This window comes from Cupressus sempervirens, chromosome 6 (genome assembly GCF_028749045.1).
Source record: "Cupressus sempervirens isolate cs-2001-9-10 chromosome 6, ASM2874904v1, whole genome shotgun sequence".
Classification (NCBI taxonomy): Eukaryota; Viridiplantae; Streptophyta; class Pinopsida; order Cupressales; family Cupressaceae; genus Cupressus; species Cupressus sempervirens.
This window is the reverse complement of record NC_143123.1, coordinates 636530498-636539441: the sequence shown is the minus strand read 5'-3', so window position 1 is coordinate 636539441 and position 8944 is coordinate 636530498. Positions and strand designations below refer to the sequence as shown.

General features: G+C 30.3%; 1 long non-coding RNA gene across 1 annotated transcript; it reads left to right on the top strand.

Annotated features, from left to right (window-relative positions):
• The first annotated feature begins 6933 nt into the window (after window positions 1-6933).
• Window positions 6934-8553, top strand: LOC149553833 (uncharacterized). Its single transcript, XR_016353429.1, has 2 exons — window positions 6934-7282; window positions 8059-8553. It is a non-coding gene; the product is annotated as an uncharacterized LOC149553833 (long non-coding RNA).
• Window positions 8554-8944: the final 391 nt, after the last annotated feature.

Here is an 8944-nt window from a genome sequence, read left to right as displayed (position 1 = left end):
TTCCACAGAATTGCGACCCAAGTTTGTGCTACTACCCTCATGAAATAAATGGGAAAATTTTAATAGGTCAACCCAATACAATTAGGTCTCCTCACTAGGATAATTTTGTGTAGCTTGGGTCACAAATCACCAAGGCTTGTGTCAAGAGTTGGATTGTGGCTCTTTGAGCATGAAAACATTGTTTTTGCCCACTCTTATTCAACAAAATCATTTTGAGACATTTTGCAACCCGAATGCCTAGATCTAGGTGTTGGGTACTAGAAGCTCTATTACACAGATCTTGCCACACAATGTTTGAGTTGATAAGGGTTGGTCAAGCATCTTGTAACCTTAAAGAATTTTCCTCATAGGGTTGTCCAAGCAAGGAACCAATTGAGGTTTTTTTATTTATTGAACCATTTCCTTGCAAATTGTGGGTATAAGCCTAGAAACTAAACTCCATATTTGACTCAACATCAATCTACCAAGCAAATTTATTGGTGTTATGCATATCTCTCACACAACTAATATGAAAGAAAGATTTATCTAGCTAATAATTATTTGTGCAACTAACCAATATTTTGTTCCATTGACAATCACATCATACATAAGATCTTATGACTAAATAAATAATGAAAAAGAATTAGGCTTAAGACACATGAAACCTCTAATAATTTAACTAATTAAATTTAAACCAAAATCTTTTAAAAGCATGTACTATAGAACCCACCACTTTATACCTAACCAAATCACATATTATAATAGACTTCAACTTAAATGTATCTAAAAACAATGCAAACAAGAGCTCTGAGAGAGTTGGAGTCCCTGCCTTATGATAGGGTTGGAAGGGATGAATAGTCATTGTACAAGAATTATTTTGAAATAAAAATAGTTTATAAATAGTAGAAAATGATCAATGGATGTGATTGATTTGATCATTTTCATGTGATTATTGATATAGAACATGAAATTTTGCATTTGGAAAAATTAAAACAATAAATATAATGACTAAATCAATTTTTAATTTTCATCTATTATCAACATTTCAACTTCTTTTTCATATATATATATATATATATATATATATATAATTAAATAATATTTTAAATTTAAGAACATAAGTCATGATCTATCATCTAATAAAATTTACTTGAAATTTTTTTTAAATTATTTTTCATTACAAAATTGTTTATTATGAACTTTTTAAACTATATTTTTACACCAAATCAAATTAAACTAAAGTAATTTTTTTGGTAAGAAATTTGTTTAATATTTTTTTTACATATTTTTCTATTAATAAAAGATACTTATAATATTTTAATTCAAATTCTCAATCGATCATAACAGTCCATATGGAAATTTGGGTTTTTATTAAACAATTCTATATTTAAAGTTTTGTTGAACTTCATGTTTCTTCTCTTAGTAAGCTTCATTTAAAGAAGAATCTTCACAAATTGAGGTCATTCCAATTCACACATCAAATATTTTCTTAATCGTGGCCAAGCCTAACATATGTCACTTTTTTTTTTTTTTTGAAATAATGCAAATTACAAAGGTAAGAAGAGCAGATCACAGAAAACTGCTCGAAAGAATGAAGACAACATTACAGTGGAGAAACAAGAGGCAAAACAACCCACAGGGGTACATAGAGAAGAGAGCACAATTTCAAATACAATTTATTAGAATTTGGATAAGAGGTTGTAGACTATGAAGCACACCATTTTGTTGATTCTTGATTAGCTGAATTACTTGGTGTTGGATACGTTGGACTTGATATGTTATCGTGGTACTCTTCCTATAATCCGCCTGCAATTGAGAGAAAATACAAGCAAGACAATAAAATATGTTTGAATAAAGTTTTAGAAAAGCAAATTCCTAATGATCATAGGAGTTATCAAAAGCTGCTTTACAATGGACTCTCCAGATGTGCAATAAGATGGTTTGTCGAACACTTTCAGCAATGACATTGTTTCAAAGCCCAACTCCAAGTAAAGCCTCCTTCTAGTTAAGGTAATGCCAAAAGATAGCAAGAAGACAATGAAAAGCAGAGTTCCATAACTTCTTCGCAAAAGAATAGCCCCAAAAGATGTGACGCATGTCTTCAAATTTCTTGCAAAAAGGACAATTAAAGGGATTAACCATGATACATTTTAGCCTGCTACCAACTAGTAACTTGTAATGTAATATCTTCCATGCCATTAATTGTGCCTCCGTGTTAAACTTTGACTTCCAAATTTTAGCTGAGAGTTTTGCCCAAAACTTTTCACTAAATTTACAATTCCATTTGTTGTTCAACCGAGACTTCATGGGAAGATTAGGCAGTAGCTGTAAATATATTTTCTTCAAAGGAAAAGACAAGAAAGGAAATGTTGAAAGCCATAGCCAGTCTTTGAAGAAATTGCATTGAATTGGGGTACACAATTTCATAGACAATTCTGGAGGCACTAGAGATTTCACAAAGATTTAAAATGATTTGTATTTATTGTTCAGATTAAATTGAGCTCTAATGACATCCCATGGCAGCCAATCTAAAATATTGAAGTCCCAAAGATCTTCCACCGTGTTAATACCTTTTTTGGACAGCAAATAAGATAGTTTAGGAAAACTCAAGGCCAAAGGCTGGTCATGATACAATATATGTTTGTTCCACCAAATAGAAGAAGTGGAAAAGCTAAAACCATGTTGGAGAGAGCCATCTCTCCATTTTAAAAGATGGCTGACTTTGCCAAGCTTTCCAAATTGACTGGAGAGAAGTTGAAGCCTTAATAGAAAAGAAGGGAGCGTGAAGTAACTTGTCCAACCACCCCACTCCTTGCCATTTTCCTCTAACCGTAGCAAGAAAAATCCTATTCTGAACTAGAACTTTCCAAGGTTCATCCCCTTTAGCAACTCTAATAATCTATTTCGTTGCCAAGCAAAACCCTTGGGTTTTTGGGTCAATTAATCCCAAGCCTCCTTTATGCTTTGGTTGTATGCATTGAGACCAAGATATAGATATAAACCCCTTACCGCCATCCCATTTAGTCCATAAAAAATGTCTAATGATTTTTATTAATTCCTCATAACCTTTGTTGGAGGGCATCTAGCTGGATGAATAATAAACATGCATTGCCAAAAAAATCTTATTAGCAACTTGGATTTTCCCAAGAGACAGAAATTTATTACCCCAATTAAAAAGTTTGGATTTGACTCTATTAAGATACCAAGTCCACATATCAGAGAGAGTGACTCCTAGACCAAAGGGAATCCCGAGATATCTCATAATTTCACCGTGCTTAATATGCTTCCATTCACATGGAATCCAATGGAGAATATGCCCATCTCGAATCATCAAAAATTCTATTTTTTCATGAGCTAGCTTAGAGCTAGAGACAACACAATATATTTCCAAAACATTCAAAGTATTAGAGATCTCTTGCTCAAAGTTTTGTAAAAATAATAAGCTGTCATTAGCATAATGTGAGTTAATAACAACAGAACTTTAGGGAATAGAAACACATGAGATAAGTTTCAGCTTCCTTGCACCTTGCAACATATAGCCTAATGCATCAGCAGTTAGAACATAAAGGTAAGGGGCAAGAGGACATCCTTGACATATGTCACTTTAATGTCTTTTATTTATGGGCATCGCATATTTAACATTAGAATGAATAAACTTTAATATTGATTGGACTCGTATGAAACTTAGAAGGATTGGGAAAAAGATTCGCGTTCGCTATTTTGCCGTCACCGAAAAAAATAAAATAAGCCGCAAATGATTTGACTTTAGAAATATGTATAATTTTAACTTGTTTGCTTGCATCGAATCATTCAAATTTATTTTCTAATTTCAATTGGAACATGTGCATTTGCTAGAATGAATTACCAAAAAAAATCAACAAAATAGCAAACTTTTGGCACAAATTGCCGACGTTGATAGTTTTGGGTTGACGATAAGATGGCAAATTTCCAGTTAAAATATTAGCTTCCGACATCTGCTTTGCGGTCAATGTCACCATCTGCCACATTTAATTCATGTTTATCTTGTCATTGATGCCTCCTTTTTTCTTTCATTTATTTAAATGCCAAAAACCCCAACAAAATTATCGTTCACCAATCAAAAATTTGAAATTTCTATAAAGAAAATAAATTTTAAATAAACAAACATCAAATGAACTTTGAACTTTAGAAGTGCAACCGGGAACATTAGTTTGCTGCCTATATATAGGCAGGGACTAACAAGAGCTCTAGAGAACTTTAGTCCCACCTTTTGTTAAAAAGGATAGAATGCAAACTTTTTAAGGTGAAACATGTTTGAAATTTAATAAGAAAACATATATTGTTTTTTATGTCTAAGAAGTTAAAATAAATTAGACTACATGTTCAAAGGAATTAATTAACAGAGGAGATAATATAGGTGTAGGAGTCAAACAAAGTAGATATTTAGAGATCCACTGTAAGTGTATATACCATTTCTTTGTAACTTTGAAAGGGTTCAAACTTCAAAAATTCAAGAAATACTACATGCACTAGAAAGTTGATTATGTAGACTGCCTATCTAAGACATTTGTTTGTATATCCACCTTCTGTTCCCTAAAATTTTGATTTAGAATTTTATATTTTTTACTAAAATTGCACAATAATATTTCAAAATATCATACGATACTAAGAATTTAATTGTCATCATAGTATTTTCAAATTTAATTAACATTTAATTTAAATTTATCCAAAGAAAATCATTGTTCATTTAATAGTAATATTTCAAAATTAATTGAAGTATGCTTATATTATTCTTTCATTAATTAATTAACTTATCTAAAAATCTTTTATTACTCCCTGTCTATATAGGGCACAGGAGCCAATGTTTTCACTAGCCCCCCTTTAATTAATTTGTGTAGTCTCAAAAAATTAAATTCAAAACTTTTATTTGTAAATTAATTTATGTTGATGTATCCCTAATTTCTTATTGGCCCTTTGCAATTTTGCTAGGGTTTATATTATTTTTCCAATTTCAAGAATAAGGAAAAATATGAGTAGATAACATTAATTACATCTAATAATTGTCATCCACAGATGTACTGAAGTTGTCCCATCGAATCTTTAGCATCCACATTTGCTATTATACTATTTCCATTAATGGTCGATCATTGTGCGAGCATATATTACCAGTCACATTTACTATACCTCAAAATGAATAAATATTATTCTGTTTGCAATCCAGTAAAATTGATACCACTTTTTTATCAACATAAAAACCGACGATACAACTAGGGCAATATGCTATCAATCTTTGGCACAGATTTATTCTCATATAAATTTATTTGCACAGACACATGCCACACGTCAATCGAGTGCAGATGCCCATAAAACTTGGTTTCCAAATTTGTATCCGCGGTAAAAAAGGCTTTTAAAACCAAGAACTTTATGGAACCACTAGAATAACGTTAATTAAAATAATTCAAATTTAAATTTTTTTAAAGTTTTTATTTGTATGACTAAATCAACAAACAAGTGTATGTTACTTAGCCTTTTATACTTTAGTTAGCCTTTTATACTTTAGTTTTTAAAATAAATTTTGATCTTAGTCAAATAAAAAATTATTTATTATTTAAATTTAAATTATGATAATATTTATATGTTTAATTTTTTAATTATATAAATTATTGTTATATTTAAGATGTAAATTAGTAATTTTAGAAAATAATATTATATTAAGTAATTAGCAATGCTATTATTTAACTTTTTAAAATATATATCTATAAATAAGTAATATTATTAATTTTGTATATATATATATATATATAATCATTTAATAGGATTTTTTTTACTATATAGTAGCATATAACATATGAAAATTATAATGTAAAAGATATAAAAATAAATAAAATATTTTAGATAGTTGTTTTTCATAATGCATCTGTATGAGTTTTTATTTTACTTTAGCTATGTGCTATAAAATCTATAAATTTAATTTTACTTTTTCTTTTTCTTTATAGTTCTCACACATTTTGTTATGACTTGCACAAATGTGTTAGCTTTGTTATAAATATTTGTTTTCATTGGTTTATAAAAGTTGATAACTCCTTTTGAACGTTTTTATGTTAAGCCACCATCTGAAATGCATTTGTTAACCAATTATGGCACTCACCATTGCTCATTCTAATAATTTATTTCCTTCTATTTTCCCAATAGGCAGGGACTCATGTTCTAGCAGAGCTCTTGTTCATAAAGATATTCTTTATCCTAATAATGCTTGCTAAGAAGGAAATCTTCAATGAAAGTTATACATAATTATTAGTCTTTATTGCTCACATGTGTTGATCCGGGTAGAATTTGAATTGATTTAAATACAAATAAACAATATTTATGTAATTGAAACACAATTTTTATTTAGTTGTATTAAATTCCCAATGTATATGACAATTTCAATATTATCGTGTAAGTTTATTTGACATGACTAATTTTATTGAATTTTTGAAAAAAGAAATTAATAAAAATCCCAGCAAAATTATAAACATCCAATCAAAAAGTAAAAATTTTGTTAAAATTTTGGAAATAAAACATCACTCAGAGCATTAGAAATAGTGTAAATCTTTTGTTTTATACTCTCCAAACTAATACATGGAGGCGAAAACATTAGTTTAGTTCCCGCCTATTGACGAACAACAAGAAATCTTGTCTCGAAAGAAATAAACGATTGTTTAACTTCCTAGCTAACTAATCTGATTAGTATATGTAACAATAATAATAATATAAATTTTGGCTCATCTATAATTATATTAAATACAACGGCGAAGATACGCACAAACATCATGCTCTTATTTGATTCATGCGTTCTTTATTTTTGAGGTTTCATTTGGATGGCCATGAAGAATCGCGAAGATTCCTGCCATTTCAATTTCAGATCCTCAAATTGAATTATTGTTGTACTACTAAGTGTACTCCAATAAACCCAGCCTCCATTGTTGTACTTCTTCAACTGTACTACAGAAATTGACCATTACCAAATGTATTATATTACTCAAGTCTCAACGCTTCATCTCGCACATTACTTCCACATTTGGGTTACCAAATCATTATTGAGTGCAGCATTGACGGTCTCAATGTATTGATTTCATTATCTTTTCTCGTAATTGAATCCATACATTTACAATTGTCAATTCTGCAATCAATCATGCTTTGGCAAATGCAATGGCTGGCATCGAACAGGGCTGTGAAATTCTATATAATTTACCGAAGCTGTAGAACTTGCTCTGTTCTTCATTACCGGCCGGATCTGCGACATAAAAAGGCAGTCAAATTCATTCACAGACAATCATCAGAGGTGGAATTGTTTGATTTTGCTTTTCTTTTTCAAATTAGGGTTTTATTCCCTTGAAATCTTAGTGCATGAGTTCTTTCAAAGTTAGAATGTCTTCAGTGCTTGTTAGTTTAGAGACTTCCATGAGAAGATTTCTGTTGTTTTTCTTTTCAATGCGTGATACACGAAAATAATTGTTAACAAGGCACGATATTTTAAAGTATGTTATTTGAAAGTACTGTTCAGCTTAAAAATAGATTTTTTTCAAAATCTTGTTCAGCTTGAAAGCTGATGTTTTTAAATTTAGGGAAATTCGTTGAATGAACTGTAAATACAAAGACAAAAACAAGTTAAAAATCTTTTTTTTTTCTCAATTTTTTCGAACAGGTATCTAAAAATTGATTTCCACAATCCGTAGATATTATGCTTTGATTTGCTTCTGGATTGTACTGTGTGAATTCTGTTGGCATTATGAAACGTTGATGACAACAAAATTCGCACAGTGAAATCCAGAAGCAAATCAAAGCGTAAGAAATCTAAGGAAAAAAATTACCAAACTGATAGATCAATTTCTAACCTTGCCCCAGTTTCTTTCGCTGAAATCTGCAGTTCTACAAAAACTAGAAACTACTATCACCAAAAAAAAATTGAATTAATTCTGCACGATATTTTCTGCTCTTTAAAAATAGATTTCGAAATTCTATGCACAGAATAGGATTCTTGAAAAGGCTTCAGAAGCTTATTTCGTCAGGTTTAAAGTCAAATTCCATTATGTAATGCTTATTTCGTCAATGGAACAGGGTATGAAATATCAATAAATGCGTAGAGGAAAGGAGAATTACAGTAAATATGGAAGCATGGAGAAGGCATGTTAACTGTTTGACAGAATGCCTCAAAGATATCTCGTGGAACGCCATGATTGCAGGATATACACAAAGTAGAATTTCCTTAAAAACAAGAAGGAGCCGTCTCGAGAAACTTTCAAGCAACTACAATTAGTAGATGTAAACTAAGTTCTCCAACATCATGCTCTGCCTACTTGCTTCTATAATATAGAAGCAAAGCACATAAATAAATCAAATCATTCCACTTGATCCAAATCTATATTCAATTGCTGCTTCAACATGAGGTTTGTAGAGCCGTGAATGAAATTGCCTCTCAGATCCATTGATGTGTTGGATATGCTTTCCTCAAATTGAAAGGACAAATCCTATGTTAGATTTGTAGTTAATAATGTAATTTGTATCATTAATTAAATTATTAAATATAATGAAAGAGAGAGCTTTTCATAAGAAGGAATTGTAACGTGTTGATTGGTGGGTTTAAGAGCGATGAGATTTTGTTATATCATCTAGATATTAAAACTTAAATTCATAAATTTTACCAAACACTTAGATTATATTAAAGCTAAAGTCCTTTAAACTATATGATAAAACTTTCATATATCATTATTAAAAAAATTCGATTATACCTCGCACAAATGTAGCAAGATCTGATCATCTCCACGTTTCTTATGGTAACACTACATTCTATGGTTTACCATAAGATCCTTGGTAATCACAAGCAAATGGATACAAACCCTAATAGGTTTATGATTCCATGTGACCCTGTATTGCATGGAGAAAAGATCCATAAGAGCAAGGAAGGTAATGATATCGTTGTCGTGGTCAACAATATCTTCACAAA